Source organism: Cydia strobilella, chromosome 7, assembly GCF_947568885.1.
Source record: "Cydia strobilella chromosome 7, ilCydStro3.1, whole genome shotgun sequence".
NCBI lineage: Eukaryota > Metazoa > Arthropoda > Insecta > Lepidoptera > Tortricidae > Cydia > Cydia strobilella.
The window spans coordinates 5,960,064-5,973,032 of NC_086047.1; the positions used below are offsets into that span (position 1 = coordinate 5,960,064).

Genomic DNA, 12,969 nt, shown 5'->3' on the forward strand with positions numbered 1-12,969 from the left:
TATCAGTAACAACTTTAACTAACAACCTCAAACGTTGTACTTGAACAAATATTGTGAAATAGTTTTTTTTCGTAGTCGATATACATATGTAGATCATTTATATATAATTTTTTTAATTTATTAACAAAGTTTAACATTTACATACTCATTACCTAGGTACTCATTTTGTTTATCGACCTATTTACGAAATAACTCAGACAGAGATACTCGGCAATCATCAAATACTTTAAATTAAATATGTGACCTTAAATACTTCTTCGAAACGTCCTCAATGTAATAAATTTAAATTCCTAGTTTTATTTTTCTTGTCCGTCTGCAGGCTGCAGGAGATAAGTGCGATCCTGTACAACCAAATGTAGCGAAGGTTTCAATAAAAACTAGTATAGGGTTGTTATTTTTTAATTTGAGCCTTAAATAACAATAAATTTACTATCACCAGTCAAAATATAATTCAAGCATTTTTGCATATAGCTAACATTAACATTAACATATGCATGATTGCTATTCCATTAAGATTAATGATACCACGACTTTATGATATCACTAGGTAAGTTATTTGTATACAATACAGTAAAAATGTGGGGTGACGACACCGGTAATGGACAAAGACCCAGTGATGATCAGCATACATTTTCGTTGGTAACTAGGACTTTGAAAATAAGGACTGTAGTTTTTCCTGCAACAGTCAATAGTTAATTGTCTTTGTGTCTGTCACTGATGCTTGTCAGTTGAAAGCAAGGACCTGACACTCTTTGATAGAGAAAGATAGTCTTATTGCGATTCCTATAAGAGGAAAGAGAAAATACTGCCATGCTTTGTCCTTATCACCGACCGGGTTTTTTTTCATAGTCGGGTTATGGCAGCATAGGTAGAAGGCGATGGCGAAATACCGACATTTATAAGAGCGAAAGAGAAAAAGGATTATGCTGCCATACATTAACCTGTCAATACATGAATATGTCTTTCTCTTACCCCTGGTCGCTCGGTTTCATGTCTATAACTACTATGGTCTATAACTACTATGGTCGAAAGTGCCCTAAATGTCACTGTCATGTCTAAATGAATAATAATAATAAAGCCTTGGGCATGGAGACTATTTGGGATTTGACTTATGGATTTTAAAAAAGGAACTTTATATCTGAAACTGACTTATGAAATTAAATCTTACTGAAGAAGAGGCAGTATGGCCTATGATCTTAGCCTGTCCAGAAGGACGAATATAAAAAAATATAAAATAAAAAAGCCTTTTGATTAAGTTCAATTCGATACATTACATTACTTCAACAATAAAATAAGTCAATTTTTTCCAAGCATTTATTTATAGGTAAGTATTTATTTTAGGTATGTCAAACTAATTTATTTATTATTATTAAGTCAATTTTTCCTACGTAATTTATTGTGGTACATCAACATATTAATTATTTATTTATGGTGGACAAGAACCCCTCATCGGGTGAAGGCCTCCTCCAAGGACTTCCATCTATCCCTGTTTGTAGCTATATATTTCCAGTTTGTACCGGCTGTTTTATTTGTAAAATGGAGTTTACATACCTTCATTCAAGTCACGTTACCGCGTAAATATTGTTGACCTTAACTTTGAAACGTAAACCAGTCAATATAATATATGTTTGTTACAAGAGACTTTGGTAAACAACACTGGAGACGTGTAAGCCCTACATAATACGGTAACAAACCTACCAATTTCTGAAGTACACTTCATATTTAGTTATACATACCTATACTTTTTCTACATTATTCAATCAATCAATCACAACAACCAATTAATCAGTTTATTTGCAGTATAACATACTTAAATGCATGCAAACACCAATATAATCCATTTTGGTTAAGGTTACTTTACCATAGAACTATAATGATAATAGTTTATTGTTTATTTTCATAGCTTCTACTCCGCTTAGCTTAGCCAACGCGCACATTTCCACTGGAAAGGCAGCCTAACCTGTACAACATACTTTTAGGCATATATTATACATAGTACATACAAAAGATACGAATCCAAGTTTAGCGAGATTAAAAGGGCAGACATAGCCACGAATAAGCCCAGAGCCCAGACAGAAGGCCGTTTTATCTCGCCACGTGATTGATCGCAGTGCCCGCGCGGCTGCAATCTGCGAGGATCGCTCCCTAGAGGAATTATTTCTTATTATAATTGCCTAATAACAATTGCTGTTTATGCACGATGATAACTGCGATATTTATTGAATAATTGTTAAACACTCTCAGCTGCCAACTGGAGGTTACTAAACGCCACTTGCACCATCCCATTAACCCGGGATTAACCGGTTAAACCTGAAGTTACCATGGTTACCAGTACAATTTGACACTGGCCATCACGGGCCAAACCCGAATGAGTTGTGATGTGTGCATTTACGAGACTTGGTTTTAAACATTGAGACGAGTGAGAAACTCACGTTTTTGTCAGGTGAATACACGTTTACGTGTTACATTTTAATGGGACAGTATGGAATGGCTCTAACATATTTAAAAAAACAACATATTTTTTTGTAGCTGATGAGTTATGTAAGCGAAATCAAGCCCTAAAATTAAATAAATAACACTAAAATAAAACATTCCGCTCAAATGAATTAGCATAAAAATAATCGTTAGCATACCATACATTGTTTTAATAAAGTGCCTAGCATCGTGCTACCGACTAGACAGTGGGCGGGCAATATTTCAGCTCTACTTTATTGGACTACCCGCAAGTTTTCAGTTCAGCCCGTTATACGAGACGATATTATCCTCAAAGGGTTGCCGCGGGCTTCACGAAAATCTCATGATAAATTTTAGTGAAAGTGGAGCGAAGTGATAAAAATATATAGTTGTTTTTATTATGAAATGTTTTAGTGCAACGCAATGTTTATAAGAATTTGGTCCAAATAGTTTGTTTACCTGTTATGAAATTGCTTTAATATCAGATATTTCGTCTTAGTTTTATAACTTGTTTAAAGTTTTTAGCATAAATACATCGTCTCTTGATAGCGATCACCTACACAGTATTTTTAACACTTTTTTTATTATTATTTTCAGATAAAACACCGACATCGCATCTGAGAAGTCATTTAAATAAGGTAAAAATGTCCGAGGACTTAAAAAGTTTAATTTATATATAGAAACGTTGAAAATGCGCGTCTACTCTGAGCAATATATCAATGACAACTATGAACAAAGGAGCATCTGACTTGTCCCTAAATAGGAACAGTGGTTCACCCTGAAATCCACATTTTATAAAAATACAGTCCTGGTCTACCTGGTCCATCGCGTAACTGAAATCGTCATGGCGATTACATTCATTTTACTATGCAGTTACAATTTAAATAATAATATAAAAAAATTGCTATATGAAATAACTGTGATCCATATTTACCAATATAAAATGATCGCCACTATTGTCCTTATACTCGTATTATTATCTACAAGGCAAAATATATATTTAGGTATACCGCAGCAAAAAATTGACATGGTATACCTTTTCTTGTAAGCAAAATAGCATGTCCCTTTGCTATTTGTTTCCCAAATTGAAACTCACACTGGATACGAAATTGGTCCAAAAATGAATGTGTTAGTCATGCAAACTTCTCGCATTGGATATTCCTGAAGGGTTCGCACCGTCAGCTTCGAGCGGTTTACACAATAAGACCGCCGCTGGTGGCATAGCTTTTTTTCCCATGCATTATTCATGGGGACCCATCGCGCTTGTTCCTACATTGTCTACGAGTCTGCAATTATAAAATGTATGCGTAAAGCCTTTAGCCTTTAGGCAAATCGGGTATTAACGTTGAGTCACCGGCGAGAAATAATCGAGGCTGTCCACTCGCGAGCTGACGGATGCTGATTTATTGATCCCCTATAAATATTGATCGATCCGTCTGGGAATACGGTCATTCAGCCACACAAGTTACTAATATTTGAGGGAACGATTAACGTTTAACTTTATAGACTTATATATTCTAGTATTTTTAATTTTTTATTGCTCATACATACATTTCAGCTCTATCTATTATTGCATGCTATTAAGTTAGAAAAACCTAGTGACTGATCTGATGTCCAGACGACCACAATTAGGTAGCTATTTCCCCGACTTTGAAATATCGTATGTACAAAAAAAACAGTAGGTAGTTATTAGGAATAACTTACATATCTAAATCATACAAATTACGTAAGTAAGTGAAAAAACTGTAAACATCCAACAATATTTACAATGTTTACTTTGCGCAACCATCATCAATCTCAGAAGATTTGATGACTTAATTACGCAAAGAATGCATGGAATGCTCTCTAATCACTATGTAGGCGTGAATGACGAGTTTACTATAAAAATAATAAGTTACCTACATGGGCTGCGTCAGGAATCATAATAGTTCGTAGTAAATTGCACGCATGCCTCAGCGCACTAAAAATACAGTCATGAATCATGTCTGCTGCGTGAGCATCCATTCAGAAGCGTCGAGTGACGCAGACTCCCCTTATCGCGGAGATAGAACCCAGGAGCGCTACGCAATTTCATGACCTAAATCGTATAATTAATTTTTGCTACTCTAACAGTTATGCAATATATATTTAATTAAATATCACTGATAGGATATATTGTCCTAGAGGTTATTAAGTCATGTAAACATTTTTGTTATTGGCTAGGTGCGAATTTGGTAATGCGGGAAATACAAAATACGCCAACGCACGGCATGGTGAAAATATGAACTTTCGTGAGACGACATCTTCAATATCTTCATACATTTGGGAGCTGCCAACTGTCAATTTTTAGTGTATTTTCCACATTCCTTTTTGTGTAATATTTTATATGTTTATCCTATTAATTTTGTATGTATTTATATCCTTTGTCTTTCTGGTACCTTGTAGCAAAATATATTTGTCACCCTCTTTTCACTTTCTCCTCTCATCTACTGGAAGAGATCCCTCAAAAGGGATACGTTCGCCTTTGTACATCTTATTATTTGTACCATGTAATTTAATATGTATTTTTGTACAATAAAGAGTTTACTACTACTGTCAAATAAGCAATATGTCCCACAACGACGAGCGCGGCGCTACAGTCATGCACGGAGCTTCATCTTCCTCGCGCATTTTGCCACGGCTCATGGGAGCCTGGGGTCCGCTTGGCAACTAAATAATCCCAAGAATTAGCGTAGGCACAGTCATACACGGAGCGAATTGAAATTTAGTTAGATATCAAATTAGAGATTAAATTTTGCGAATCATAAATATGATCCCATCCGTAACGAACTAACGACCGCAAACGAAATTAGTGGGACATAAAATTTAATGCAAGAAATTAAAATTAAAACCAGCTATATTACCGACAAATAAGGATGTTGCTACGCGCTGGGTTAGCCTGACTGAAAAGTCGTACTGAAATCGTTTTTGAATCAATATAAAAATATGTCTTAAAACTTAAAATATTTATTGGACCCGTAAACATTCCCTAATCACAATTTCGCAGCCAGCTCTGAATAAATCAAACAAATATTTATTCCAATATACCTATATTTTCTCTGATTATCTCAAAAACTCATAAGTAGATATATTATCAATATAATTTCCCTAATTACTCATAAACATTCCCTGATAAACGTATTCGCACTACCCTGAATAAAAGCTCCCAACACCTCATCAATATTTCATTCACTCCTGAAACAATCTAAGGCATGGTTGTGCGCAACTCAATTAATACATAAACCGTTAATAAATAATACGCCAGCCGTGATTTGTTTAAGGAAAGTGTTAATAATTATTCAGTTTTAATTGTGAGAAGTGTTCGGGATTATTCAATCGAGCCAGCTGTTTTCACAAGTAAGTTTCTTAAACTGTCTTTGATTTTCGGGAAAACAACAAAAATATTTTAATGAGTTTTGAAAGTCAATAGCTAGGGTACATCAATCAATCAACAATTTCTGAATATTATGATTGGACTTTTTAATTGGCTTGATAAGTTTCTTATTTACATAAAAAACCTCTACCAAGTATTTAAACAAACTTCGCTCACTTCGCTGATATAAAATTTAATCACATATAAATAAACCGTGAGACATTTCTTAATTTTTATTTATTATTTATCAATTCTGAAGCAAATTTTGAGATTATATCGTCAGGTGACCAACAAAACTCACTAATTACTAAAAATAATTAAACAAAACTCAACCTTATTCGGATAATAATACGGTTCACTATGCCTATGAACTTGTGGTTGTACTTAGTAACTTTTGCCTGTCACCCGACGATGTAGAAAGATTTACTACTTATATATATTTGTATAGTTGCTATGTATAACGAAACTTGCAATTAATTTCCATCTCTACCAAAAACTGCTTGGAAATAAATCTGCATTAACTCTCGATATGCGTATTAGAAAATCGTAAATTAAAATGTCAGCTTACCTGCTCATAAGTATAAGTAAAGTAGTGCGAACATACCATACCATGTATCGCAAAGTGCAAGGCAGTCGCGAAAGTTGACCTTGAGACTTTAGTGCAGCGAGAATAGCGAGATTAACGACGGCGGCGCCGGCGCAGCGCTTTCGCCAGTAAATCTGGACTGTTTGTCCTATGGCTTAACTAAAACTAACCAGTATATTTGGATCTCGAGGTCCGAATAAACGAGGGTGAACAGATATCATGTGTATACTGGTTCGCTTGAGGCGATTCGTCAGGTAAACGAGGGAATCAACAGCTCAATGTGAATCGGCCACTCTTGCATATATGCACTTACTTTACACGACAGCTCGTAACGGTGACGAAAGAATGTGGTTTACATAATTAGGTTAAATTAAATTAAGAAATTAAATTACACTAAAGTACCTACATACCTAGCATACCTACACTATATATAGGTAAAACTTGCACTTGTCTTATAGTTCGAGACCAAAAATCATACTATATCTAGGTTTCAGTCTTCGGGAAATGGTTCCTGAATTTTCCGTATAGTATGGACTCGTATGGTTCCTGAATTTTCCGGTCACACAAATGTTATATTTCTTTACAATTAAAAATAGCGTCCTTAACAACCTTATTTTATTTCAATAATTGATTAGATCCTTTGTCAGCTCTCTTGCTAGTTATTAACACTGATGGTGGCATCTATTGGAGAAAAGTCAAGGACTAGGATATCCATGTTACTGGTCCTTAATAGTAGTACAGGATTAAAGATTTGTATTGGTCTCGTCAATATTGTCATTGTCAGTCACTGGTCCGCATATGCACCGATGCACTTCAAAGAGCACCAAGGACGATTGTTAACACACCTTATGACTTTTAATTAAATCATAACTATTTTCAGTTCGTGACTTGGTTCTATTATTACTCGTAATACATGTTAATGTTGAATAAGTTATATAGCCACCTCGGCAGCCGATATTGCGTTATTTGTCACAGATAAGTTATTTATTATTTATCTCCATACTTATAATACAATGCATTATAAATTCATTGTGCTTCATGACTTTCATGAGATGACAGATCTTATTTTAGTATGCTATAGGTACCACTACATATTCGGATATGTATGGTAGTCACTAAACAAGCGTGTTTGACTAAGCGTGCTTTTTAGCGCTTATAAGGTTTAATTACATAGTAAAATAAGTACTCACATCAAATCTCTTTTCCATCACGTCCATAAAACCCCGGATTTTCCTAAGGAACGGAAAAGAAAAAGTAACTTTAATCTGCAAAACCCCGATAAACCCGGATTTCCTATGAAATTGTTTTATAGGGAAATCCTTCGGGTTCCTTTTAATGCCTGAAAGTACTAAAAGGCCTGAACACTTTTACGCAATACGTAGTTTCATTCTTCTAATAGTGTCCGTTTTTTGGGGAAGTAGGTAAAAGATTAGGCGTGATAAGAAGATACTTATGTTATATAGTTTACCGCATTCCTTCCATAGGTATATATGTACGGAAGTTTTAATATTATTTATTTTCATTTTAAAATTAAAGCCTATACTTACTAGGTCACGTTACTTAATACGAGTTTCCGGGGTCCTTGCACTAGAAATCCCACTTCACTTCAGACAGTTCAGACCGTATAGTTATGCAGAAAACGACCAACTCCATTTTTTTATCAATGCAGAAAGCGACAAAAGCCACTGAGTTAAGGTGTAAGTCACTTTGACAAAAATAAAAAGTTGGTCGCTTGCTACAGAACTACGGTCCTAGGTACTCTTTCAATAATGCCAGTGAAAGTAAACATTTGAATAACTCAATACAACAATATGGTACGGATAAGATGGTTGCACTTTTATCGACTATTGAGTCGCGCGTCACCCGGGGGTCTTATATGTATATGTTAAGGGTAATGTCAGAAGTTTAAATAAACAAGTTTACCCTAGTAATACTAGTATTACCCGAGCCTTTTTGGTAAAGTCCGAAAATTTAAATAACCTTAATCTGTAATCTGTATTCGGTGTTTACTCGTACACATCTACATAGGTCTTTTTTTTGTTTTTTGTCGACGGAGTGGGCGAATGCTGTTACGCACCTACATCTACATAGGTCTACCCAACACTGGCTGGGTATTGTTAGGTGTATCATTATCACTTGTGACTTCTGACATTACCCTCCCAGTGTTGGGTAGACCTAGATGTATACGGGTAAACGCCGAATACAAATTAAAGTTGATTAAATTTTCCGGCTTTACCCAAAAGGCTTGGGTAATATTAGATATACCCGGGTAAACTTAAGTTTAATTAACCTTCTAACATTACCCGAAACATATACATACAATACCACGACAGTCGATAAAAGCATGACCATCTTAAGCCCGCCGATCAGTTTAAGAAAACTACAGAAACGGAGCGTAATAAAAATGTTTGATTTATTTACTACGATTCAAGGCATTGTGTTTCAAGAGAATTGCCCGTGAGATTTATTACGTGTTGCTAGTTTGAGATCTCGTCACATAAATCGGTGTAATGGTCCGATCCGAGCCGATACGAGCTTATCGGCGCCGGGCTGCTATCGATGTTCTTCGATATAATGACGTGAAAGCTGGTGGCTACGGCTAAGCTTTGAATTAAGTTATGTTTCTTGAACACTGTGATTGTGATTGTGATCTTCTTAATCTGCGAAGTAGCGTAAAATGAACCGGAAATTCAAAATAAAAGTAGCTTTAAATTAAAATTGTGTATATATTAGAAGAATACCTTTTGTCCTATATGCAGAGTTACTCAGTATGTATGACGTTTTTCTTTTTACCCACTCCCAGGCAAGAATAGTACAGTTTTACAATCAAAAACACGTTACTACAAGTAGTAATATAGTTTTAGCGTAATAGTCTATTGAGTATTTTATCGCGATTGGATAGTGCATCTTAGGCGTTATATTGTAAGCGCATCGTGTAACATGAATAGTACATGGCGCCTTGGAACGGCATTCATATTTATCGAACGAGCGAGCGAAGCGAAGTGAAATTAATAAGCGTGAGCGTTACTAAGCAATAAACCGAATGAGATGCATGAGCGAGTGATGTCAAACTAAGAACAAATTGCAATAAATTCGTAAGCTCGAATCGAGGCGATATTTTTACAGTGTTTTCGATGTTCGGTCGATTGATAAAGTGACAACAAACTAAATAGCAACTATCCATCCAGCAGGCGTATTGTGGATAGTTTTATCCACGTGATAAAATAATTGTCACTTTTTAACACCGCGGGATAGAAGGTGACGGACACCGTTTTATCACGCTGTCACGTAGACAAGAACGGCCCCGTAGACAACATGCCAAACGCTAACGCTACGTAGCGAACGAAACGCAACTGTCACTGTCGCACTAATATGGAAGAGTGATAGAGAGACACAGAGTGATAGAAAACGCCAATCGAAGCTTAAATTAAGTATAGAAATAATCACGTGACTTTTCGTAGCATCTGTAATCCGAATACATTTTTAGGGTTCCGTACCCAAAGGGTAAAAACGGGACCCTATTACTAAGACTCCGCTGTCCGTCTGTTCGTCTGTCTGTCTATCAGCAGGCTGTATCTCATGAACCGTGATAGCTAGACAGTTGAAATTTTCACAGATGATGTATTTCTGTTGCCGCTATAACAACAAATACTAAAAAAGTACGGAACCCTCGGTGCGCGAGTCCGACTCGCACTTGGCCGGTTTTTTCTTTTCGTTTGGCGTTTGTCGATGTACGATTGTCAGCTTGACTAGGCCCCCTGTCCACCTAAACCCTCGACTCGCCTGTGCATGGCAAGTGATTGCAACGACAATCTTGCACTGACCTCGGTTATTGTCGGTGGGCACGTGGGCGGTCAAGTTCGCTGCTAATCCTGGGTATAGATCATTACTTACCACTAGATGGTGCGTATTATTATGACGAACAAAGATGTATATGAAACAATACGCCGCGAGGTGGTCTGTTTTGGTACTAACAACCCATCCAGAGCACCAATTCAATTCAATTATTTATTCATAAAATTTTACATTTTATACGAACAGGTTGTATATTGTGGCTGTTGTTAATTACCTACTATAAATAAGTTAATTAGATAAATAAGTTACATAACTAGAGACTAGAGACTGATGACCCCACAGTTAAGTTATTGAGTTTTGAGGGGCTATGATTATATTAAGAATACTCTGTATTTTATTAAATAAATAAAAATAATGTGGAACGGTCGCAGCGTTGTCATTGCGTAGTTTTTTTTTAAATATACGAACTTGCATATAAATGCTGTAAGCGTGAGTGAGTGATCGTATTTTCTTAATATTTTTAATGCGAAATCTCGATAGCCAAAAATCGTCTACTGTAGGAAAATACTTAGCAAAAGCCACTTGCTTCCTTCAAAAGGCAATGCTGCCTCTGTCAATAATGAATGCGAGATCTAATGGGAAGTAATGTGATCTACGGTAATCCGCTGTTAGCCCGGGTCAGCGGTCACCGCTTCGATGCGGGATAGAACGCGTTGACTCACCGCAAGCCAAATATACACGTTTTCACCTTACTCCCATAGAATATAGTGAAAAATTGTATACTGGGTGATTTTGGGGTCGAGATCTCGTGATCCTACGTACGTATGTATACGTTTCGTCTACTTCGGGCCATTGAGGTGTCCATAAGAATTTTTCGCGATTTTATGGTTAGTCCAATGGGGAAATATTTTGTTTAGTAAATATGACCATCTTAACACATTTTTGTCATTTAGGATCACGACTCCATATATTTTTTTTTATTAAATACAGCAACTATCCTTAAGTCAGGCACTGACTATCAGTCCGCCGGACGATATCGGCCTGTCAGTTGTTCGGAACTGTCAATTTTTTGTTCTAACTGACAGGCCGATATCGTCCGGCGGACTGATAGTCAATGGGCCCCTTTACAGGTAACCCTAATACAATAGTGCCTTAATATATCGTGACTACTTTGAACAAACTCGTATCTTGTTCAATAAATCAAAAGAAAAATGTGGTAACTATGTATGGGATGCATACAAAGTTACTGCGTTTTAACTGAGTAGGTAGCAGTGCGAGATACGAGATTTTTTCAAAGTAGTGACGATACCTATGTTTATGACCGTGACTGAAACTAGTATAAAGGCAGGTTGTTTGTTTGCGCTTCTCAGGCCTTTGACCTTGCACCATCCCACTAACCCCTACTTAAGCGGTTAAACCGTAAACCCAGTGTCAAATTGTACTAGTAACCATGGTAACTCCATGTTTCTCCGGTTAACCCCGGGTTAGTAGGATGGCGCAAGTGGCCCTAAGTAATTAGTGGTGTGCGGTTACCGGTTACCTAAAAAAACAAAAGCCATACAATTATTGTTCGACCACTTTGACTTGCTCACTTCTTGTGGTGTGAGACATAATGAAATGAACTAATGCTTGAATCCTCCGATGACAAATTAGTTAGTAATGTTATTGCTATTTATTAGGCCATGCTAGGACATGCTTATCAATTACTATTACCATTAGAACAAGTACAATAGCAGATTCTTGCGTTATTAACTTATAAAAACAATTACATAGTAATTCAATATACGCGATATAATCCGTTTTCATAGTTTTATTTCATGAGTAACTATCGCGGTAACCGAAGACAATATTAATTACATAGTAATTCGTCATTTTTAATTTACTTTTTAGGTAAGTGCAGATAATATAGGCAAGAACAGGCACATTTTATTACCTTATTTTTTATTAGTTATGTTATGTAAAACATATTGGGAGATTTGCTGTGTTTGGTGATCAATCAACCTTCGTATCATAATACTTAGGTACCTGACATATTTTATTGTAGGTATGTATGTACCAGGTACCTAATATAACATTTAAAGTTGTGTGGTAAACTTTGTATACCTAATGTAATTGGGTCAAAATTCTTTTCGTTGTCTTGTTTTTGACCATTCTGTCACGCTTGTATTTTTGTCTTTAATAAAAATAAAAAAAAGTCGAGTGCTATTGCATGTCTTTCTAGCTGTAAAATTTAAAACTAAATTTCACCCCATCGACAAAAAGCGGCACTCCTCACATTTATTTGGGACAAAATACAAGACAACGCATATAATTTTGACCCAATTGTCGAGAAAAACTAACCATTAATACGTATACGTACTTATATTACGATTATCTTAAAGAATTTATATGTACTTTTAAATAAAATAGCTAGGTACAATAATATATACTTATAGATAGATAATTTATACTTATACTCGAATCCCGGTAAGTGCATTTTTATTTATTTATACACAAGCCTTATTGAGCTTGCTGTGGGGTCAGTTCCAATTTGTGTAATAATGTCCTATAATATTTATTTATTTACTTTATATGTATATATAAATATAATGCTGATATATTATTGGCCGTACTGTAACAAACAAGGTAAGTGCCTACATTGTTGTGATGATGGAACTCTGTGTATTTAGCTACCAGCGTTTCTTTTTACATAAAACGCATACGAAAGTTATGGCAGGTGTCGGAGGCCGTCGCCATAAATCTC

General features: G+C 35.8%; 2 protein-coding genes across 4 annotated transcripts in view; one reads left to right on the top strand and one right to left on the bottom strand.

Annotated features, from left to right (window-relative positions):
• Positions 1–12,969, bottom strand: part of LOC134742797 (synapsin) — a 123,359-nt gene that overhangs the window by 57,327 nt on the left and 53,063 nt on the right. The gene's annotated exons all lie outside the window — the stretch shown is intronic.
• The window catches only part of LOC134743001 (tissue inhibitor of metalloproteinase), a 61,907-nt gene that overhangs the window by 32,537 nt on the left and 16,401 nt on the right, over positions 1–12,969 (top strand). Inside the window, exon 2 of one of the 3 annotated variants that reach the window (XM_063676262.1) lies at positions 3,052–3,092. The exons of 1 other annotated variant lie outside the window; for it this stretch is intronic. The gene's annotated coding sequence lies outside the window, so the exon portion shown is untranslated. Of the gene's footprint in view, positions 1–3,051; positions 3,093–5,676; positions 5,830–12,969 lie in introns of those variants that run through there. One more of the 3 variants, XM_063676264.1, reaches the window with a different exon arrangement.